Source organism: Aricia agestis, chromosome 10, assembly GCF_905147365.1.
Source record: "Aricia agestis chromosome 10, ilAriAges1.1, whole genome shotgun sequence".
Lineage (NCBI taxonomy): Eukaryota > Metazoa > Arthropoda > Insecta > Lepidoptera > Lycaenidae > Aricia > Aricia agestis.
Window position 1 is genome coordinate 7,349,649 of NC_056415.1, and position 26,282 is coordinate 7,375,930.

General features: G+C 34.9%; 1 protein-coding gene across 1 annotated transcript in view; it reads left to right on the plus strand.

Annotated features, from left to right (window-relative positions):
• Window positions 1-255: 255 nt before the first annotated feature.
• LOC121731099 (proteoglycan 4-like) overlaps window positions 256-26,282 on the plus strand; it is a 69,986-nt gene continuing 43,959 nt past the window's right edge. Inside the window, exon 1 of the mRNA XM_042120436.1 lies at window positions 256-376. The gene's annotated coding sequence lies outside the window, so the exon portion shown is untranslated. The remainder of the gene's footprint in view (window positions 377-26,282) is intronic.

The window sequence follows — 26,282 nt, forward strand, 5'->3', positions numbered from 1 at the left end:
TCTGAATATACTACATACGACGGGTTGACATGATTACCTCCTTTTTTTGAAATAGGTTAAAAATAGTTTCATAGGAGTCCTAATTACCAGAATTCCCGTCCATTAAATACGAATTGTATTGGGGAAAACTTTTTTTTTAATAAAACTCGTTTAAGGATGCAAGTGGCGCGAACGAGGTCTCGCCGCCTAGAGCGAGTCTTGCAAGTAAAAGTAAGTTGGCAATACCTTGGCGCGCGCTCAGTGTCTGAACCAACAACCGCGAGTCGGTACGTCTCACGCGTTACAAAGTGCTGTTCCCGTATATCGTGACCTTCTTGGAATACATTCAGTGTTAAAAAAAAGTTTAAAATATCCTTGGCTTATCTACATTTTGCACGTAAGTAAAAAAAAAAAAGTTCTTACGAATTTATCGTCGCGACTCGTGAATTAAATGTCGAAAGTTTCCGTCAGTGAGTGGTCGATTATGAACCAATCTATTTAAACTGGTTTAATAACACGTGTTAACTGTCAGTGTATCTGTACACCTAAAGGTAGTAAACAACGAAAGCTGTCTAGGATCTAGCACGAAGGTCGTACGGACGCGACATACTGATATTTACACAACTATGATCCTATCGATTTCTCGTAAGCATACAAACTCTGTTTTTGAAAATGTAGAGTCATTTCCACTTTAACATAATCTCAGTTTATTTTTTTACCGTGATTAACGGCTATGGCTGACAGATGTTTCTACATGTCAGTTGTCACCCACATTTTAATCTACATTATTCGTTAACAGGATAGATGAATTAAAATATTTGAAAATGCTTTAGACTCAGTACTATAATCATTATTATTCTGTTCAAACATCATACAATTCAATTTTTTATTACCAAACATATCGTTTAAAATCTGTTTTTTTTTTATTTTATTAACAAACAATCAAAGACTACCTGATTGACTTAATGCCACTAAAATTAGTACTGTATATTATGAAGGAAAAACGTTTTTAGTTTATTGCTTAGTTATAATTTAAGCAGTCTTTACTTCGACAGAAAATTCTGGATTACATTATCAACAGACTATTAAATTCACCGAAAATGACCAAAACTCAATAGAATTGGAAGCCACGCGTATAATGTGAATATTATTTAAATATTTAAAGTAATATTCATTTTGTAACATTTCCTTACGAAGAATGTATTTCTTAAAAAGTCAAGGCCGTTTGAACTTTTGACACCAGCGTCGTCTTCGGTTGAGGTCAAACAGTGGTCGAAGATCCAATTTTAAAAGTATATTTATTATAATTTCTATATTATTTAAAACTAGATGTTACCCGCAACTCTGTTACGGAAGTTCGTTTATCGCACAGGAATCGTGAATTTTTTCGCAACTAAAACTATATGCAAAACATTAGAGTCATGTAGATTGTATAAATGCGAAAGTGTGTATGTCTGTCTAATACAGATAATGACGTAGGATATAGTCTGTCAAAAAAGTGAAGAAATTAAAAAGTGGCAAGATCGTAGTGTCATCCCTTTTTTCTTAGATTGATTTGAAAGGGATTTTTTTTTATGAAATAAGGGGGCAAACGAGCAAACGGGTCACCAGATGGAAAGCAACTTCCGTCGCCCATGGACACTCGCAGCATCAGAAGAGCTGCAAGTGCGTTGCCGGCCTTTTAAGAGGGAATAGGGTAATAGAGGAGGGTAGGGAAGGGAAGGGAAGGGAATAGTTGAGGGTAGGGAAGGGAATAGGGTAGGGGTTAGGGGATTGGGCCTGCGGTAAACTCACTCACTCGGCGAAACACAGCGCAAGCGCTGTTTCACGCCGGTTTTCTGTGAGAACGTGGTATTTATCCGGTCGAGCCGGTCCATTCGTGCCGAAGCATAGCTCTCCCACGGGATGACACTGTCGTTGCCACTTTTTAATTTTTTCACTTTTTTTACTGACTATACCCTACGTCATTACCTGTCTTTTAAAGTATTTCCATATAAAATTGTATCTCTAAAGAGGTAGCAGACAGACAGACACACTTTCGCATTTATAACCTTAGTGAGTCTACATGACTCTATTATTTTGCATTTGCCACTCAATATTTTTGAGCTTCTAAGTCCCGTTTACTGTGTAATTCTATTTTCTTAGTACTTTAAAATATTACTTATTGTTAGTAAAACTACTATTTAGCAAGCAATATTACAACAAGCTTAAAATCAATTCGCCAAATCTAAAAGAATTAGCATTCACTGGGGCACTGTGGCGTCTGGCCAATGAACTTTTCGAAATTGGCCAATCAGATGATGGCTGAAACGTGACCCTAATAATGATCTAGTCTCCTTCATCAAGTCGGTAATTTAAATTGTAACTGCAGAAACAATTATAAGTTACTCGTTAACATACATTTTAAGTACAGAAGCAATTATTAGGTACTCGTTAAGCTAAATTATACTTTTAATCCTTACTAATATTATTAATGCGAAAACACTTTGTCTGTTGCCTCTATATGATTTAATGAGAGACGAAAAAAAACAGGATGGTTTTTGTTTGCAATAAAGTATACTTACGGTAAATTAAAGAATAAACATTTCAGGATAACTAATGTTAACTATTATTATAGCTATTATCTTTATTCCTATTTAATTATCTTAAATCCATATATATCTTAATAGATATTTACCTCTTGTCCTATTTATTCACGTCATACTTCGTCTACAAGCACCGAATAACCTGATTGCAGCCCGTTCTGATGTTTTGTAAGTAGCATAACAGCTCATGTACTTGCTAGTACAACTATCGAGTACTGCTTATATCTAGTAGCACAGATTGCTTACTAGTTGTTACACTAGAAGTTCCTAATCGATATTGCTAATTTGTTACTTGACTTTTTTTTTTATGAAATAAGTGGGCAAGCGAGCAAACGGGTCATCTGATGGAAAGCAACTTCCGTCGCCCATGGACACTCGCAGCATCAGAAGAGCTGCAGGTGTGTTGCCGGCCTTTGAAGAGGGAATAGGGTAATAGGGGAGGGTAGGGATGGGAAGGGAAGGGAATAGGGGAGGGTAGGAAAGGGAATAGGGTAGGGGATTGGGCCTCCGGTAAACTCATTCACTCGGCGAAACACAGCGCAAGCGCTGTTTCACGCCGTTTTTCTGTGAGAACGTGGTATTTCTCCGGTCGAGCCAGCCCATTCGTGCCGAAGCATGGCTCTCTCACGTATAAAGTCGACTTAGCATCTTCATGTCCTTTAAAACGTATCCTATGTTCATTTCCGGGAATGATTTGCCGGAAAAAATTGATGTATATGGACATAGAAATATTTCTATGTTCTTATATAGTATTCTTATATATTATAATAAATTTTATCAAAATCGATTGAGTGGTTCAAATCCCAAGAAGTTAGTAGTTCTTAATAATTATTACTTAGTATGAATTCTTTATGGTCTACGAATCGTTTCTTTAATTATCATGCCTTCTTTAATTAAATACGAAGAACTAATGAAAATGGTATTTAATCGGCGTTTAACTTAAACTCAGATTAACGTAAAACCTAATTCCTTGTATTTTTGTTGTAAATGACGCTTAAGAATGCTCAACACACTTCTATTAAAGTTTAAACAGTACTACATATAACAGACTAACAGTACCGAGGTCTAATCGATTTCGATTATAGAAAATATGTTGCATTTGCTTATTTCGCTCACGCCTTACCAGATACGTGACATTTTGCTTTCGCCTATACAATTAGCAATGCAAAAGCAGGTTTTATATCTTCTAATAAAATATAACGTGCTCACCTATTACTAAATACAGTAATTCGATGTTGAACAGAATATCAAGTGACGACAGACATACAATATGTAGTAGACAAACTGTCAAATAGTTCATTTGACAGTTTGTCTACTACATATTGTCATCAAATCTCTAGTAAAAGTCACCATATTTGACAATGACCTTAACCTTAACTATAATAACGCCTCTGGTGCAACCCACCCTTAATGTAATATTATTTAAAAGTGAAATATCTTAGAAGGTATATAGATTATAAACACAAATATCTATCTATCTGATACCTCTTCACGGATGTCATTACACCAAGATCCCACATACTCGCATTTCTTTTAATCGTTGTACCAATAATTGAGCAAAGGACACATGACAGTATTTGCCATTGAAAATGTACGGTTGCCATGCGTGGAACGAATAGAATGAAGTTGTGGGGTGAAGACGCAAGCTCTTTCTCCGGTCAGTCTTTTCTTTAAAAACTTTTTTTTTGATAAAGAATAAATGTAATTGTCCTACTAAAATCTCATCAATTTTTCTTACTTGCTTTACAAGTCATTCATGTAACAAAATACCCACTCTTCCAACATTAAAATATGAATGAATATAGTATACTAGGATTTGCACTTACATAAATTAAAAGTAAAATTAGGCTAACTACGCCATGACAAAAGTAAAACATTTTTGTTTGTTATAATAACAAATTATTCATTGTTTTGTTTTATTTATCTCAGCGAACATTGTATAACGCTTATGTCACAACGATTATATAAGTCAACGACACATTCAACGCGTCGTTAAATATCTAAATCGCTGAATTAACATTGTCATAATTAATTTTATTATATTATTTTGACCTAAATAAATGATTTGAGATGTTAAAAATCTCACGAGAAATACTTTCTTAAAAATTTATTGAGGGCAGTTCACATGTTACTTTAGCTAATATAGTTTTAATGGTCTTTACTTTGGTCTTCCGACACATTTAGTTTTAATTTTCCTGTCATCTTTTAAATGGAAAGTAAGAGTTTTTACTTCATGACTTAACTGTCTGTATGCTAGTACTTTATATTATAATCTAATATTATAAAAAGAAGTCGGGTTTTCCTCCCTGACGCTATAACTCCAGAACGCACGAACCGATTTCCACGGCTTTGCATTCGTTGAAAAGGTCTCGGACTCCGTGAGGTCTATAGAAAAAAAATAAGAAAAAACTTCAAGAAAAAAAGCAGGAAAACAGGGAAAATAATTTTATGGCAGAACAACGTTGCCGGGACGGCTAGTAATTATTAAATTAATTTTACTTTTGATACTTCATAATATTATATCTCATTTTTTGGGAGTTTCTCTGCAGTATATAAAATATTTTGATAGCGGCCATGAGTAATGTTTTATTTTTTAACAAAAATTTAACTCTTTTCCTACCTGTAAATCATAAATATAGCTACGACAACGTATTCAATTTATAACAAGCGTGTTACTTGTCATTGATCAGCAAAGTGGCGAGCAGGTTTAGACCTTAAGGTCATGGCCAGCTTTACATACACTCATATGTCGCGCTTATCTCAATAATTTATGCATTTTCTCTACGTAACACATAAAACCCTTTTAACAACTGGATCAATTTTAACGTAATGGTTTTATGAGTTTTTAATAATTGTTGATTTACATACAAGGTATTGAGTGTTGCAAGGATAATGAATTTTTAATTACGTTGAATCATAAGCACATAATTTATGTGTTTGGCCGTGTATTTTTACATTTTTCAGAGAATAATTTCATGTTATCCTCGCTTAAACATTTCAGACGGAAGCTTTTATATTCTTATCTCAAAAAATAACAACCAATTTTAAATTCAACAATAATTTTCTGAAAATATAGATTGACATTCCTTAAACCTTCGTTTCTCTCATTATAAATTGTTGTCTCTACATAGAGTAGACGTAGACACTACTCACTAGTCGGTAGTGAAGAAAACACAACTAAATCTTATATATAAAATTCTCGTGTCACAATGTTAGTTACCGTACTCCTCCGAAACGGCTTTACTGATTTTAACCAAATTTTATATGCATATTCAGTAGGTCTGAGAATCGGCTACTGGCTTCTTTTTATATTGATAAATGCATTTGTTGAATAAATAATAGTAAATTATTACAAATCGAGACTGACGGCGACCATTGTTTGTGCGACGGGATAGCGATGGACGTTGCCATGGTTACCATACTTATTTAGTCACTTGACACTTCAATAAAATAATATGGGCGAAATATTTTATATTATGGCAAAACAACGTTTGCCGGGACAGCTAGTAATAATATAATAGTAAAGACTACATTGTACAAAACAAACTCGCTTCCCACTGTACCTAAATATGTTATGATTTGATTTCAATACTACGGAACGGAATTTTGAGGTTTTTGTAATAAATAGATATAGTGATTACAGATGAGGATATGTATGTTAGTTAATGACTTGCAAAATATAATATACTTAATACTTATTATGTAGAATATAATATTTTATTACATGGCTAAACAAAGGGTCAGCTAGAAATAATACTAGAAGCGGCCGGTTACAATTTTTCTAATATTATAACTGCGGGACTAAAATGGTCACATTTAGCAATTCCTCTCAATCAATTCAGCAAATGAATTGTCAACACTGTCAAAGTGATGAATGTCAAAGTAATACGAAATACTAGACATGAATTGCAAGCAGAGAGACCATTTTGCGATTTAAAAAATGAATCATATTATGATTCAAAATATGATTCTCCAAAGCAACCATTTTAGCCCCGCCGGCCACTTTTAAAAAATATTATAAAGGAGGTAATATGTTTATGAATTCCGCGTCCGACCTCCGTCGATGGCGCAAGTGTAACGTGCTCGCAGACTCGCTCCACCGCGCGCTTTCCAACGAACAAAGGCCGCACTACAGAATTTAGAAAATTGTGACGAAATTTGACACTTGCACCAAAAGGTGCTAGGTTATTAAACAGTCACGCCAGCCGCGGTTTAATAGCACTAAAATATATAGAAATCAATTCGTTTTTTTACAGCAGTACCTACACTCTGTTTAATTAAACTATAGTACCACAGAATACATAATTAGTACCTTATGGTACAGAAGTCTCACTCCCGAGTTTAGGTATGATAAACGCAAACGTCCGGTTACCGGGCTAGTCTCAATAGGCTGGCACTTTTGTGTTCTGTGGCTGAGCTGATTAAGTACACTCTCTGATTAAGTATTATCATATAATCCAGAATTATCCTGTGCCTGAATTTACCCTTATTATATTTTTTAGATGTCCTCTATGAGGATTTAAGTAAGTTAATTAATAATTACATAAACAACATTATGATAAATTAGGATAAGCATTAAAATGTATTTAATTTTAATGTTTTTTTAATTGCTATAGCCAAGCCTTATGGCTAAAGGTTAATAAAAACATGTTTAATTGCTTTCCATCACGTGACCCGTTTCCTCGTTTGCCTCCTATTTTTATAGAAAAAACTTGAGAGGTGTCAAGGGACACCCGAATGGAACGAAATTACTTCTTATGTTCAAAAAACCTGTATACATAATATTATAGACTCAAAAAAGTTATTAAAAAAATGCCATCCATTGACGCCCAGGAATACTTACGACGCGTCGTTGTTTATTCTCAAAAAAACGTCATCTAGCTGACGCACAGGAATACTATCACGTCACGCCCTCTGCCCCTACCATGCAGGTACTATTAAAAAAGTGTTGAGGTCAAATATCGTTCTGTCTAGCCTCCATTACGCCGAATGCACGATAAGGAACTTCGTTCAAAAAAGAGAGTTACACTTTAAGTATCGTGAACTTTGCTTCCCTTGGTCTTTATTGTCTCCAGCCTCCCTAAGCTACCATTAATGACGAAATACTTTATCAGCACTAATTATTCTTCACGTGGGTTTTTACCGATTCAATTATAGTATTTATTCAATTTAACCAATCGCAACCAAAACAGAGTCATTCATGTCTGTCTATTCTTAATACAGCCATATTAAACCTTTTTCAACTGCCTGTCTCGCTTCTCCTGATCCTGAAGAAGTATGCTGTCAAAAAACTACAAAACTCTCTAGATCAGCTAACAACCTGCCATTTACCGGTATAATGAGAAGATGTAACAAGACATTTCGACAGCTCGCTCCGGCCTTTAGACGTTTGACACCGGCCTTCACATTTGTGGTCGTACGCACATTAGCACATTAGAGTCACCAGAAATAATTGTATTTTATTCGTTACGCTTGACTCTATTACCTGAAATAAAAAAAATACTACAAGGCTGTTTTGGCAAGCAGCCAAAATCAGAATTAACGCCGCCATATTGTGAAATGTCACTCCAGAGACTGCTGCCGCTTTGACACTAATTAGTCCTATCAATGTCATACTTTTCAGCCACACCCCCTACACACCCCTATGATAATACCATCCACAACTTAAAACTTCCCCATAAGTCTGTATCTAGTATATTATTACAAGTTACAACGCCTGTCCTCTATTTACCTTAATATACATTTGTGTCCATTTGTTTTGTAACGAGAATGATATGGGAATAAAACATGCCAATATACTCGTCTAGCCATATCTATCTTTTAAATCTTTTGACAGATAGACAGATAATGGGCAGTTAAAGTATCATTGCCTGCTCTTTAGAGAAAAAAAATAATGAGCATTTAGTTCAGATATGCCCCGCGGCTAGGCATTTTCAATGAAAACCTACGCGTTTATCATCACCACATGTAATTGAGATAAATAAGCTGTTTATTGTTACAAACAAATCATTTTATCATTACAATAATGACATTTTAAATATACATTACATTGATAAACCAGACGCGCTTGGCTGAGTTTTTATACATAGCAAGTAATCTCTTTTACGTCATCTTCTCTCTCAAAAGAACGATTCTCCTATTGACACACAAAGAAATCAATGTACAAATCGAGCTTTACACAACTTATCATCGCATCTTAAAGTGTTAACAATGCCTTTTTATCGTTAAACACATCTCGTGTATTTCCTTGTATGATAAATAAAGCAATAACTTTCATCATCTAAAAGTCATTAACTTTTTAGAGTTATCAGCCTCATCATAAATACATGAGCGCCTTGTGTAAACAATTCGCGTAGTCTTTAGAGTCTAGAGTATAAACAGCGATGAAACTTGAGATTTTATTTATTATAACTCTAGCGGTTATGGCCTTATGCTGGGTTCACTGACTTTGATTTTAACTATCTGAGGCATCTGCCAAACTGGGTTGAACTTCTTAGCTCTGAATTAAAATATTATATCTATTCAAGCTGGCTCCACATCATCAGCGCAGGATTAACTTTAATAATGTTATAACTCAGGTTATAAAACTCGGATTATCCTAAATCTAAATGTTTTTACTCTGACTCTTAGCCCTTTAGTCTCTTCAACCATAGATCTTGTAGTCAATAGATATTATGTGTGATAGGATAATTGGGGGTTTGTGCAAAGGTCGTGCGACCGCGACGTCAGGCGCATGGATGCGCTGTGACGCAAGCGTTGGGCAACGCGTCATTACGTGATACGCTACTCTTTGTTGCCACAGATTAAATAATAACAGATATACCGTAGCATCCAGTACACTTACTTACTGAAAAAAACAATGAGTTTCGTTTAATTTTCACAAGTTCCCGGAGTGAACTCCGGGAGTGTGAAAATTAAACGAAACAGATGTGCATTATTTCCTTTCCTCCTCGGAAGAGAAGTGATTGAAAATTTATATGACAAAGAATTTGTCATATAAATCGATCACTCCACGTTTCCTGACTCCTGCCCTGACACGAGTTAAACATTTTTATTTTTTACTCATTCCAAAAAAGCGTGCACGACACCTTTAAAGAAGTTTTCACTAGAAAAGCTATAAAATTATAAGAATAATTAATTAAACTACTTTCATTATATACTTCAGTACTGGTAGAGTACTTCTTCAATAAAACAAAATTATCTGTCACTCAGTTATTGCTTAGTACTCTCTTTTGATTGATCTCTTTTCTGATGGTATATTATAATGTTTAAATCCTTATTTTATGTGCTCCATTTACATAAAAATGTGATCATTTTTTTTGTAACCCGTCATTCGCAACATGATCAAACTTTTGCAATAATCCTGGGTCACCTTACACAACATACTTTTAATTTATATTATGCTTGATGACTGTATTAAAATAGCCAGGATCAACTTTCTTGATCCATTCAAATTGCTGGTTCGATTTCGATAGAGGTTACAATAATTTATCATGCAACGTATCGCTAAGTGCATGTGATCAATAATGCTTCGACAACTGATAGCCTTTTTTATTGGAGCTTAAGTGAATAAAAAATTCTGATTCAGATTTTGTATCTGTGGACCGATTGACCTCTGCTTCGCTAATCACATCACCTTTATTGTTTTGTTTCTATGAAGCTGTCCCATTAAACACTGGTGTTTCGGCTGATCTTTACAATTAATAAAAAAAAACCACTAGGGATTTCATAATATGTATGTGCTACTGGGTTATTTTGATTCAAAAACTTGTCTCTTTCTTCATAAATGCGAAGAACGCAAGTACTTATGTTAACATGTTTACAGACTTGCAAGGATATTATGTTTCGGGGCGTGAAAAACATTGTAACAGCTGTCACTCAAAGTAATACCACCTCATAATTCAGCCACGTGCAAAATAACACTTGGATGACACTGACAGGAGGGCGTGAGTGTCAACTGTCAGTCAAGTGACACTTTATTTAAGTTGGCGACGTTATAATTTTGACAACGTGCTAAAATTACATTGTGGATTAAACCACAGACCAATACTTTAACCGGTCTGTGATTAAACTTAATTAATAATAATGCCTAAATATGAATGTCATCGGAAAACTATAATCAAAAGTAAAAGTTGCTCTACAATTGTATCGTGTTGTTAAAACTTCCTCTAGTTTTTGTTCGCCATGAGAGTTCGTATTACCCTCACGTACAACTTGTTAGTATCGTTACCTACATGCAATAAAAATCTCCTTTCAAAGCTTTAACGGTCTATGTTTACTTTGTTATAACAATTCTGTTTTCTTTCTTACTTAATATTCTTTTCACAACTACTTGTAATAAACTAAATACATAGTCTGTCTGCTCAACGCCACGCTCAAACCGATAAACGAATTTGACTCAAATTTGATATAGTGGGAGATATTTATATCGCGGAAAAATGTACGGTTCTCGCGCGTCACGAGTCGCGACGGAGTTGCGGGCCTCATCTCGTAGTTTTATAAGCAAACTGTTTTATAATGTAATTCAATCGTACCTGCATTATGTTGGCTATTAATAACTGGCGATAAAAAACAGCGGACTCGAACGGCGCGATACAATCAACGTCTCACGACACACAGATATACGGTTGTCGACCTGCGGCCGAGTGTGTTCCACTTGACACCTAGTTACTTACTCATACTGATTTCAATAACGGTGGTTTCAATGAAATGTGGTAGGCATCAGGTAGACATTCTGAAAAATTTTATTCAAATTTACTCAGAAATAAAACATTTTTTATAAAAAATAAAACATTTTTTATTTTTTTAAACCAAGCAGACTTACGTTATAGTGCCCAAAACGCACAATGAACAAATCCACTACAATTTACTCTCATAATACGAACGGCGGGAGCGAATTTTTACATGTTCATCCATCAGGTACATTATTATCCATTGTTCCAGCTTGCATTAGAAACGGAACTATAAAAAAAACGATGTACGAACACGAAAATTGTATTTACTACCAACCCACGAGGCTTTAGGAGAGACCAACACTAAAAATATAATGGTTAATGATGATGGATGCCGATATCACAGCTTGTAGTATAAGTATAAGTATTACTAGCTATTTGACCGAGCTTTGCTCGGTATTCGATAAAACACGAATAAAATTACATTTTCCAAAAATGATTCCTAGCTAGATCGATTTATCGCTTCCGAAACCCCCTATATACTAAATTTTATGAAAATCGTTTGAGCCGATTCCGAGATTCCAATTAAATAATATATATATGCATACAAGAATTGCTCGTTTAAAGATATATGATTATGCATGGTGTTAAGATTATTGGAGCCAGTTATCCTGTATGTGCTTATGAACTTCAAGCAAATTAAACATGCTTAGAACAAACTAAATATGTTTTCTTACTTTCTACATTCATAGCCTATATACAAATTATAGCTAATTAATAACATTTATTAATTACTGGTATGCGGCCTTGATGAAACGTGTGTTGGTAATTATGGGTGAGGATTTCACACAAACATTAATTTAGACAGGGCCAATGACAAACAACACTGTCGCCACATGCCACTTCGCAAATATTTAGTTTCTTCGGCATTCCATAGGTTGAAATCGAATGAATGGCACTTGTATTGTAATTTGCAAAGCAATTAAAAAAAATGATTTTTGTTTAAATGAAACCCGGTATGTTTTTTATTTAAACAGAAGAATGCGTTTTCTTATACATGTCTTACAAATTTTTCCTAAAACCATTGCTTTGTTTTTATAGTTTTATATTTTATTATTTATTTTTGTATAATCCTCTTAACTTTCTAACCTAGCTAAGCTAAACTAGCTAAATTTAATATTAATTGCCTATATACCAAGGTGATTTTATTTAATGTTAAACAATGATGAGTAGACCCAAGTAGAAGAGCACTTCAATTTAAATGTATTTATACAATAGTGGCGCCGCATTCCGAGGAATCGCAAATAGAAAATTTGCGGTGCGACCTCTTAATGCCACAGCGTGTTAAGTAGTATTAATACTATTTTCTGAAAAATAATTATTAACTACATGACATCTGTTACGACAAAACAATGCAACACGGATTACATCGTTTTGTAAAAATATAGTCTAAATTTATCTACTTGATGTAAGCTTTGTTTTGATTGAACCCAAAAAATTAAGGACAAGTTTTTAACCGAAATATTCCATTTTGTATCATTTTGCTGTAACCCAAAATGTGGATGAAATAGTTTTGCAAAACACTGTAAGCCACCCCGGCTTACAGTGTTTTGCAAAAATATTAAATATTTCAGCGTTTTGTACCCGTACTGGGATAACAATCGCCCAAGTTTCAGCTTATTTTTATTTTTGCAAAACCCTGCCAAATGTCACGACAAAACGTAAAATATGTTTTAAAGTATTTCAAGATACTTAATTTAAAAAAATACGATAAAATAATGTTCTAATGAAAATTTGGAAATATTATAAGTAATCAGCTCATAATATTATAGAAAACATGTACTTATCTACACTGATTAAAATTTGGTAACGAGCTTAAGTTAAAAAAAATAACTCATTTTTTTAAAGTTGACGTGTTACAGGATAAAGCGTTTTGTTATAACAGGGTCGTGCTAATTGCCGTGCCCCGAAATTCGTATATCGCGCGGAATCCGTACATTTTTCTGGGACTCACTTCGAGTCTTGATCTGATCATGCTATGTTTCATCTAAATCGGTTCATCGTTTAAGCGTTAAGAGGTAACAGACAGACAGACACACTTTCACATTTATAATATGTATGGATCTTCTTTACTAATACTCTAAGCAGCTGTTCTATTATACAATTCTAAGTAATCATTAAATTTATCTAACTTCGCCCGTTAGGTTTACTTATTTAACCAATAGCGTGTATCTCTCGTACTTCGAATTGTCGAATAACCTTTAGTGGTCTAATTAGTGATTTTTAGAAATTCCCAGACGTGCAGTCTCGACAAGGTAACGCTGTGAAACATTTTTCCTGCGAATTGAGTTCCGCAATAGACCTAAACTTATTTACGATTTCAACACACTTCGTGAGATTCAATAACCACTACCTTTTTATTGTTTATATTACTTGAGTTAACGCCTCCGTGGTCTAGTGGTATAGAGCGCGGCTCTTGACTCGGAGGTCGTGGGTTCGATTCCCGCGTTGGAAACATGTTATTTGGTTAGGACAATGCAGGCTGATCACCTGATTGTCTGACAAGTAAGATGATCCATGCGTCGGATGGGCATGTAAAAAGTCGGTCCTGCGCCTGATCTCTCGCCAGTCGTGTCGGTCGTCCGTCCCACTGGGTTATGAGAGTAAAGGAATGGAGAGTGCTCTTGTGTACTGCGCACATACTCTGGCACTATAAAATTACTCCTGCGTAGCTGGCCTGGTTTCAATGAAACCGGCCACCGTCACCGAAACCGGTGTGGGAACTATTATTATTACTTGAGTGTTGGCATTTAAGAAGCTTCTTTTTGATATCTCATGGCTACCATTTTAACCAGCGTACATTACTTACATAACATTAATGCCCGGTTTTTGAGGCTTTTTTATATCACTGCAGAGTTTTCACGCTTCGGGCAGTAGGTACCAGAAGTTCCGCGCATCGCATCATAGTACAGTGCAGTGTGGGCCTAACAGCCATGCACTAGTGCCATCCGCTGGCAGGGTCGCGGTTGTGTATCTCGCGTATCCCGTGGCTCTGCCTAAAGCGGAAAGTAGGATCACTCGTTGGGTTTTTAGTTGGTATGCCCGGGCGCGGCATTTCACCGCCCTGGGAAGTCCCACATACCCCGGTAGCCATCCCCAGACCGCCGCGCCGGGGATGCGTAATTGCATTTTCCCAACGATAAAAAAAAGGTACCAGAATAGACAGTAAACAAATTGTTCGACATTTAACAAGTAACAACGTTTCTGTCGTGTGCAACGTGTAGGAGTTTGGGCAGTTTATTTACTGTAGGTATATGCTAGTAGAGCCTTCTACTCCAGCCTTTGCGTAATATTTCCTATTAGTGAATATTTTAACGTTAGCTCAAAGTCAAAAAACCTCATAGTCCATAGACGAGACATTATAGTTTGAGTAAGTATATCACATCAAAGGTAAACTCCATTGTACGGAATTGTAATTAAATTATAATTATGTTAGTTTTTATAATTAAATAATAGAGCTAACGACTAACTTTCCAAGTGAAAACTAACGCACATTGACTGTGACTAAAAGTAATAAAAAGTGAGATTACTTACTACGGTGAGTGACATCATACTGTGATTTGTAATTATTATGTTAAAGCATAGACAAACATAGCGTCCAGTAATAATATTATATCCAAACACTGGACTATATTGCAGATCATAAAATATACAGTGTGTAACAAAAATAAGTGATAATTCTTTAGGGTACGTTTTCCTTGTAGAGAGTTCACTGTGAAAGTGGCAGCTCTGAAAGACGAAAAAAATTCACTTTTGTATGGGCAAGGACCCAAACATCACGAGTTTATCCATACAAAAGTAAAAAAACCCTCCCTTAAGTATTATCACTTATTTTTGTTACACACTGTATAAGTACCCTCCCCTATTCCCTTCCCTTCCCTTCCCTTCCCTACCCTCCTCTATTACCCTATTCCCTCTTAAATGGCCGGCAACGCACCTGCAGCTCTTCTGATGCTGCGAGTGTCCATTGGCGACGGAAGTTGCTTTCCATCAGGTGACCTGCTCGTCTTCCCCCTTAGTTCATTAAAAAAAATATATATCCTGTAACAATATTTTAAGTTCGGGAACAGGCTCTATCGTTTACAACTATACAACAATGTAAGCGTATCAATAGTTCTTATACAATGCACAAGATTTTTTGTGTTAGCCTCTAATTCCTGTTGTGTTGTGCAACGGAACGCCCACAATTTTTTGTGTCATACTCAAATATTGGATAACTCAATATTGCATATTCATTCATATTTCTTCTATTTGGTCAACACTAACAAGTCTGTGACACCGGTAGCCACTTAATAGACTTAGTTTCAAAGCAGCTTACAATAAAACAACAAAAATTGAGCATATCAATGTCACGTTATATAGAGAAGTAGAATGATGATTGATGATGATGAGTCTAGCAACTTAATGACTTTATGCATTCGTATATTTATATTGCTACAACCTAACAAGTTGCAACATAATATATCTAACTTCGAAATACGAAAATATGCTGTTAAATTCGCAATTTAAATTAAGAATTACGACAACTTTATTTCAGCTGTCAAATAGACGGTAGCATGTGGTAGCGCCTTATTAGTTCTGCCAATCACTTTAAATAGAAGCAAATGCGTAAGGTAAGACCGCACTAGACGCGCGACGCGGGTACCGCCACAGGGTCAATTCAGACCGCAACGCGACGTGTAGATGCATTATTAAAGTATGGATTTGAGAGACTTCAATTGCGAGAGACGTCATTGGAAGACTGTCTATTACTATAGCTATGTCCACACTATGCGCTTTCGTCTTCAATTTTCGTCATTTTCTTTCATTCAACTCGAATGCGTCAACGAACGCAACGCCAACATTGTCATTTTTAAAGTTTTGGATACGGTTAGAGGGCATGCGTCTCGCATGCCCTTGATGAGCAGAAAAAGGCACAGTGTGGACAAAGCTTATTCAATACAAGAAATGCATCTACGCGTTGCGTTGCGATCTGAATTTACCCTTAAAGGCACTAAAGCGACACAACGCGGACGCGACACGACAACCAAAATATATTCGTTGTATAAAATCTTATGAAGTATCAAGTAAGCCACACTACGCGGCAGCGACGATACGCGGCAAACGTCGGTTCACATAAAAGGTCGCGTCACGTCGCTGCCGCGTATTGTCGCTTAGTGCGGTCTCACCTTAAGTGCAAGCAAATAAGTTTGAACACTTAGATTAATGCTACGTATGTAATTTTAATGTAAATTACTTTTCTTAATATCGAAGTGTCCATCGCGTAACAATAAATGGATTATGATGAAAATTGTTCCACGCGGCTGGTCCCGACGTACATAACTCGGACCAATTTCATATTACGAAATGCGGAGTGTATTCAACCAGACTCGATCTAATAGATCTGAATACTGTGTAGATTGTAGAACTATGTTTGAAGTGATTATTTCATCTTCAAAATTGCAATGTTTTTTTTTTTTCATTGGGTGGCATATTGATAGTACCACAGTTAAGTATATATATATATATATATATATATATATATATATATATATATATATATATATATATATATATATATATATATATATATATATATAATTGGAATCTCGGAATCGGCTCCAACGATTTTCATGAAACTTAGTATATAGGGGGTTTCGGGGGCGATAAATCGATCTAGCTAGGAATCATTTTTAGAAAATGTCATTTAATTCGTGTTTTATCGAATACCGAGCAAAGGTCGGTCAAACAGCTAGTATTTTATATATAGTCAAATTATTTATTGAAATCTTAGGATACATTCCAAAACATGCCAAAACTTATTCAAAATCATCTTGAGATTGATACCCAATACTAAAGAATTCAACGCGCTACGCTGTATTTGTTGACTGAAAAAATATTTCCATTTTTTTTTATCTTTCATTTTTTTTTCTTTGGAACTCTTTAAGTGAGAGCGTAATAAGAGGTAATAAGTGAAAAGCATCGACATTTAATGGAAAAGAATTGCCAATATTGTTTGTTAAGAATAAAATTACGTTAAGTTACGTTACATTTCTACTAAGTATCGAAACACACTAGGCGGAAAAAACGCGGCTGAAGTTCAGCATTATTACGCCTGCGATGTATTTTAATGATGACACATCATGACGAAATTACGTCGCGTTATATTGTATGCGTAGCGCATTGCTGACGTAACCATGCCGAACTTCAGGCGCGTATTTTCGGCCTAGTGTGTTTAGACACTTATACTCAAACTCAAACTCATTTTTTTTTTTTTATTCAAAATAAATTTTTGCAAATCTTCTCTGAAAGTCTACATGATGCCTCCAACCGGTTCGGGAACTAACCCGGCGAAAAGAACCGGCGTAAGAAACTCGCACGGGGTATACCTATACCTTAGTAACATCTCGTAAACTACTTTTCCACTTGTATATAGGAGCATATCGCAACACTTCCGTGTCGCTGGTAATCAATCATCGCCGTCAAACTGTCGCCGTCTTACTACTGTTACACTTAGAATCATCAGCTGTAAGTGCAATACTAGATGTCAATTGTTACGTTCGAGATTTCATTCGCTTCGTTCTGATTTAGCTTCAATATACACGGAATGGAATGGAACGGAATGCAAGCGTCAATTTCGCCTCATGTCGCGGGAATTGGCACCGGAAAAGTCTCGAGAATTCTGAGGAAAACTCGCGTCCAATTTTTTAGCTTCTACATATTTAATTTGCGTGTTATATTGTTGATATAAAGTTAATTATGCTATGTAAATTATTTTCGTTTCAAAAAGTCGCTTCCATTTCATTCTGCAGTGGTGTAAACTGAGCCTTAGAATCTCAGCTGTACGTGCAATACTAGATGTCAATTATTGTTACGTTCGAGATTTCAGTCACTCCAAGTTTTGTTTTAGTATTTAGTTCTGTTTCGGTATTACTCAGTAAGTGGATGGTTTTTTTAAAGAATTACGTTTCATTAACGTTTTTATTAACTTAATTATTACTCTTTTCTTCGCGATATTTTAAATTTTTCAATCTTTGCATGGTATTCAATAAAACATTTCATATATTTTTTTTTAATTTTATCATCATTAACAGTCATTTTTATAGGTACACTTTGGTGTCATATTATTAATCCATATTCCATACTATCTAATATTATAAATGCGAAAGTGGGTCTGTCTGTCTGTCTGTTACCTCTTCACGCCCAAACCGCTGAATCGATTTTGCTGAAACTTGGTATGGGGATTTGGAAAAATGGTATAAAGTACTGGAAAGTTTTGGCGCAATGGAGTTGCAGGCATCATCTAGTTAATCATAAAACGTTTGAACCATCACGACAAGTCTCGAAAAGAAACATCGGAATACCAGTTATTCAAAACCTGTGAGAACTCGCTGTTCGCATACCTTTTATCACCACAACCTGTTCGTTTCGTAAGGGATTACCCCATTTTTCCGCATAATGGATCGGCCACGGTTATCTCATAAGTGGTAGGCTTTGATTGCGTCGATTGTTCGCGTCCAGACATACGTTATCGGTGATCGCTCGGTCACGATACACTTTCTACATTGACGACTCATTCGGCCCTCAATGGACCCAAGTTGGTCTTTGTTGCCTCAGGTGTTATCAATGAATGTAATTCAATAACGGTTTACGGCTGCAATTAATTATAGGAAAGTTGATGCCAGATTAATTACTGAGAATGGCAATTTAGGATATCAAATTGATTGAAATATACTTTCAGTAATTTAAAATGCCTAAATAAAATTATTTTTTTGTACAAATAAATGTATATATATTTAACAGCTAGTGCATAATATATATACAGGGTGTAACGAAACTAAATCATAATACTTAAGGGTGTATGTGTTCCTTGTAGGGAGTTCGCTGTGAAATTTGCAGGGCTGAAAAGTCAATTTATTTTAAGCAAGCAAGCGCCCCGGCGTCACGAGTTTGCCCATACAAAAGTAAAAACACAAATGGTCTTTCGGCGCTGCTACTTTCATAGTGAACTCTCTACACGGAACGCGTACACACCCTAAAGTATTATCACTTAGTTTAGTTACACTTACATCATGTAGATATTAATTATGTACACTTCCATGAAATCTCAAAAACTGAGCATTCATAATATTATAAATTATATAAGTTAAGGTATAATGTAAAGTTTACAATGTAGCTAGAGTATCATAAACATGGTGTTTTACATCCTTATTTACATACATTTGCATTGAGCCTAGTTTATGACTTCAGCAACACTTATTGCATTAAGATGTGTATTTCTTGCAACTAGTAATTTTAGGATAATATTACCTTTTTCATTCAACTGTTAGTTTCCGAGTTATTTTTACAGAATTATATTAATTTAAAGCGTGCTTGACCAGCTAGCGTCAAACACGTAACCAATCAACAACTGTATTGAATGCATAAATGCCACCGTATATATTATGTTACGCTCAAAGACCGAAAACGCTCAATGAGCGGAAAAATAGCTCACAACGCGTTGTGGTCACAGTGAAACGAAATTCGCGTTGTGGCTCTTATGAAAACGGCCACAACGCATTCTGGCGTATTAGTACGGATAGTATGGAAGAATAAAATATAGATATTTAATAATTAATAATAGTGATAAACACTTTATGCAGTGATTTAGTAAAAGAAAAAATATTTTATAGTGTGCGTGGTAATCAAATAATCTTCCATTCGCGTCATGGTCTATTTGTGATTGCCAGAATGCAACGTGGCCGTTTTCACTAGAGCCACAACGCGACTTTCGTGTCGTGGCTATTTTACTATAACCACAACGCGTTGTGAGATATTTTTTCGCTCATTGAGCGTTTTCGGTCTTTGAGCGTAACAAATACATAGTACTACATGATTATGTTGCTTTCTTTCTGCGAAAGATTTTTGTTACTTCCATACTTATATTATACCTATGCGTAAGTGTATCTGTCCGGTACTTCCTCACGTCCAAACCACTGAACCGATTTCGCACTTTGCGTCCCGTTTTTAACTCAGAAAAAATGGTTCCCGCGCGATAAATGAATTCTGGCGCAACGGAGTTGCGTGTATCATCTAGTTACTGCATAAAACAATTTAGTGACGATACGAACGGATGTGCCGTCATAACTGTTAAGAGTTGAACCTTTGACCTTGCACGTAGCACTTTCAAAATGCCGCATTCCACGCCGGCACGATCTACCAGCCCCATTGTTGCTATGAATTCCTGAACTATACATACATATAACTGCACTTGTATGAGTTTCACACGTTCTTTGATTTGTACGCTGACATACTGCCTTTGTTGGTCGGTCAGCCAACGATATTAAGTTACAATAGTCATACAAATTCTATAAGAACCTGTATTAGACTAAAGCTTAACCCGTTAACTTCTAATCATAAAATCTTGGGCATATCAATATAATAATGATTAGAATATTATATTCAACTGCTTGTGTAATAGCAGAAATAGTATTTAAATATTTAAATAAAATAATATAAAAAAAAATAGTATTTTTAACCGCACAAGTGGAGTTGTTAGGTAAAGAACAAGGGGCATTTTTGTATGGAAACCGTACCCAAGCTGTAGCACATCCACACATATTATATCAAATGAAAGGGCTTGAAAAGGTGAACATTTTATTGTATATACGTAAAATCTCTAAACCATGGGAGAAAAAGTAAACGAGGGTAGAAGGTAAAAAAAATCATAAAAGAACATTCTGAATTATTGCATCAATTTATAGTGTTTTTCGGAAGCTCGCCACAAAAGCTATGTAATAAGCATTAAAAAAACCTACAGGAGTGTGACTCTCCACAAACATTCTATGAATGTTAACTTTAAAATGTTATTAAATGCGGTAAGCCTAGGGCCTGGACGTCCCTGAAGTTTTTCGGATAACATTCATTCCGGATTAATTCCAAATACTTACCGACAAAAAACTGAACTAATACATACTACATACGGACACACTTGCGGACATAACTTTTATAGTTTTTTACCTATCTAATTGCCCGTGCACAGTATTTGCAACGAATAACTAATGTTATATAATTACTGCATTGATTTGAAAATTGTTGCAAGATATTAATGCGCATTTTTCTATATAGGCTGATAGTTATGCATAGTAATTTTGATTAGGCAAAAAAGGTGGAATTTAATAGACACCATAATTAAAAAATGTGGAGCAAGCAAGGTTCTATAAAAAGTAAAAGTATAATTATTATGTAACGTTTATACGACTTTTCAGTAGTAGCTGACATTAAATTAATTCTATACCTTATTTTTGTATGTAAAAAAATTTTCACTTACCTAATTAATAAAAACTTGTAAAAATCAAAAAATATCTTAATTTTGATAGTTCGCTATTATCGTAAACACGTTTAAATAAATCGTAAAATACGTTCCCTCTTCCTTTGTTAAAAGTATCCTTTCAGTCCCAACTACCACAAGTTGGAATATCCTTGAATTGGGTGGTGATTACCATCCACAGCAATCATGCTATTTGCGAACATTGCTCGTATAAAACAAGCAATTATCAAAATTACTACATTATAACGTGATTTTACAATAATTGTGCTTCGTGTAGTACTGGTCCTTGCGTTACACTTTGGTTGTTTCAACGTCACTCAAGGATCCTGCCGGTGACAAGCTAATATTATTAATGACGTTTATTAGGGCACTTAAGGCGAATTAATGACATGATTAGGTTTGACTGTAACATTATAATTCTTGATTTAGTTTATCCTATATATAAAAATGGATTTTCAAATGTGTTAGTCGCGCTAAAACTCGAAAACCGCTGAACGGATTGGTCTGATTTTAGTCTTAAAATATTCGTAGAAGTCCAGGGAAGGTTTTAAATTTAAAGTGAGATGAAGTTCACCGGGACAGCTAGTCTATGATATATGTGTATTGTATACATATAATATCATAGATTGTAGCTCTGTGCAATAACGTACAGAGCTACAAGAATGCTAAAGCGCATGGATGACATTGTCATGTCATTCACGCTCTCGCGAAGCCGCTGTCACTGTAAATAATGCCAGTAATACTAAAATTCAGCCACATGCAAATTCAAACTTAGATGCTATTTATTTTTTATCTGTATTGTATTGTAATCGGTTCAACAGGAACTTGTCAAATGTTTCTGTTTCAAAGCAACAGTAAAACACTTCCTAGTTTTTCACGAAGGCGTCGGTTAAAAATTTTAAACGCTCGACAGCGAGTCGTGACTTAACTAAAACCGAGTGAAATTTGTGGTTGGCGAGGCATGAACTGTTTTAATTTGTCAGTTAAATATATCTTGTGTCACCAAACTTCCGCGTGGCGAAGACAATAAATAAGTCATTGTTGTAGTGTAAAATTAATTTACTTTTGTTACAATATAAAGAGTATATCGCTCAACAAAACTAGAGGGAAAATGCAACGCATTGTACGGGGCGGGTGCGTATGCACAGGGATACGCTAACGTTATTGGTGGATCAGATATCTGACGAGTCGTTATTGGTCAATCAACGCGTTATTGGGCAACTTTTGTATGCCATTGGTAGATGTTGTACACATACGCCGATTGTCTCCCTCCAGTTTTGTCGATGGATCTTTGCTTCGTGGCTCGTGCGGACTATACGTATAAGTCTATCTAATTCTATAATATACGACATAAATAGATTTTCTTCGAATATTACATGTGTGATGCTATTTTTGACAACATATTTTACAAGGCTTTATTATAATTATTTGCTTTGAGAACAGGGTTACCACACATTTGATTGTAAGACTATCAATTATTTAATCTTGGTTGTAGTATTATTATGAGTATGTTTATTTTCGCATTAAACAACAATATGATACTAATGATAACTTAATTATAGGCAAAGAAGTAATTACTTTCATAAGGCATGTTACACAATTTTATAAAGCAAATAAACTCGACTGACCTAAAACTTTCGTATCAATGATAACTACTTTCGTAAGTTATAATTTTATATTAATAGCTCCCGAACCTATTATGGTTACGGTGACTGGTTTCAATGAACGTGCAAGGAGTCAGGGCCTGCGGGTTACTTACTTTCTTTTGGACTTCAGAACACTTTTAAGTACATTTTGAAACTACTGAACTGTGGATTACAAACTTTTCTCTTCTTTTTGATTGAATTAAAAATTGTTTTGGATAAAATTTAAAATAACTAAATCATAAGTAGATTAGGCAAGATAAAACACACCTTAACAATAGTAAAAATTGTATCACCTTTCCGGAGACCTGTGACAAATGTCCCCATTTGCCAAAAGTTTTAAAATTACCTCAGTTCAACTTGTTGGCTATAATTTTTGACCCAACACAAAGTCATAACTTTGACAATATACATTGGACTGTATGGGGTCAGTCAAATTATTCACATGTTACTCATAATATAATATTATAACACGTCATGTTCTAATTTGCCGTGTGCTGTCAACTTTATAACCCCATTAAAACGATCTTAACGTAGGAGTATTACACAGAAATAATTTCAATGCAAAACTCATTAAGTTTTACATGCACATTACACACACAAATTGTACATTGTACATTATCATTTATTCTGGATTTATATTTACATTGTAAAGATTTTCTTAAGTGGGTGGAACATAATTTTGAATGTTTTAATATTTTCTTATAAAATCGCATCATTGGCGTTATTGTTTATTGGTTTAGTTTTTAAGAAAATTAATAAAAGTAGGTAATGTTGTATTTAATTGTAATACAATAATAATAGTGTTGGAATAAAATATTTAGATGGCTCATGTCTATAATAATTATGATTTCATAAGACAAAATATATTTATTTTTATCTTTTACTCTATTAACCAGATGTATTAGATATTCTATTTATTTAAAACGAGGAACGTTTGGAGTCTAAATAGAAGCTTAAATTTAAATTAAATGATGACATTTATAGCAATTTTAATTGGCACTAACGAAGAGAAGACACATTTGGCAAAATATCTGAGATGACCCAGTGTTGCTTTAAAAGTATGTATATTTGTATAATATGTATGAAGTTGGTACAACGTACGTCGAAACTGTGTACCTTAATACCTTGTTATTAATTTTCACCAATTATTTCGTAAATCGTACCTTCTTCGAATCAAGATTATATGACTTTTAATGTAGACAGGTAGTTACGATGCGAACATAAACGAGTCTCTATTTTTATTACATTAATTATCCTACGAATAATAAAAACTACATTTATCTATATTTGGCACCCATCCGATTTAGATGAATAAGATATGGAGGATTTTGAGTCACGGGACCTTGAAATTGCGGCCAACAAATAAAAAAGGGAACATACTTAATGGAAAAAAATATGAACTTTATTACCTTTGGACCTGGATTTACACTGCTTTGTGGTAAATAATAATGCTGGCTGAAATTATAGATCATGTGACGGTTATGTATTAATAAGGTGGCCTGTAATGCTGTTTCACAATTGTATTTGAGATAAATTTATTTTTAATAATATTTTTATTTATTATTTAATATTTTAATAATATATTTTTTTTAATATTAAAATAATAATAAAGTGAATAACAACATAATTCCACGCGACCATGAAATACTTAAGAATTTGCTTATTTATGTGGATTTTTCAAAATGTTAATCTGTTTTTATTTCTGAAAATTAAATATAAACGGAAATTGAATGTCAGGATTTTTTAAATACCAACCAAATGAAAATAGATATTTCCTATTCCTTTGCATACCTAATATAATGATGATCATCATGAGAATGGATGTTAAAAAAGAGACAGACTGCATACGGATTTTTATTATAACAGTGGCCTTTAAAGGAGGTGGGGCACAAAACTTCATTTAAAATTTTTGTTTTGTGCCTATAAGTCTCTTAGTAAAAAATTAAGGTTAAGGGTCAATTTATATTAGCGCAGAGTCAAAGCGCATCGAAGCGAATTATTAAAACTCAAAGTAACAAAGTCAACCTTAACTCCAAAGCGTTAACGCACTTTATTACTTCTGAAAATTTAAAAAGGTGCGGGCATCCGCGCGAATTCGCGCGCATGCGCCCAACCAACGCTGATTGGCCTCGCAGAAGTAATGTATGTGTTACGCTCTGGAGTTAAGGTTGAATTTTCTGTGTTCAGTTTTTGAGAATTCGCTTCGCTTTGCTTCTCTGCGCTATTATAAATTGACCCTTAGTTAAACCAGTGAGAATGATTTCATTGCACCACGCAACTGAATAGACTGATCATGATTATTTTAAGGTATTCTTATGTATAGCTTTTATCGCGGATTTTGAGAGCACCGACCGAATCACGAAATTCCGTAACGAAAAACACCAAACACTTCCCACTCCGACCGGCACAGCGATGCGGCATTTCCAGAATTCGGCACGGTGCTTGTGTGGGTGCGGCTAGACGTATATGCAAATTATAATTGCATGAGTTGATAAAAATGCCATGCAATAGCTTAATCGCGGCAGTCCGCAAATGCCACACGTATTTTTTAAAAATAAACATCACAATCTCCAAACAAGATGTGAGCCCTTTAGACAAATCGCCAATTTACCGTTGCATCAATTTTCACTCGTAAAAATTTTCCTCTTACAAAATGTATGGGTTTCCTAACTATGGATAATCCGATGTTAGGTAACAGACGACACCGGCGATGATACAAATGCCTTTCCCACGGCTACTGACTGTACTGTTTGCCTTTGTACTACATCGCCACAATATAATTGTATACAGTACTATCTTTATACAACATCACTTGAAAAGAGCACACATAGCGTAATTTCCGATAACTTGAAGTAGCAAGTCGCGCGTCTGCCAGTATGCCTTGAGCATTTACGTTGGATCGTTTGGATCTATAGCAAATGAGTTTATACTGGTTTCTTAAATTGGCTTTTCAAGAAAGTTCCTTACCCATAGAACAATCCTGCCATATAAATCTTTTTTTTAGCAAGTTTTATTTCAAGGATACGGCTTAGCAACTATGTGATATTTATAC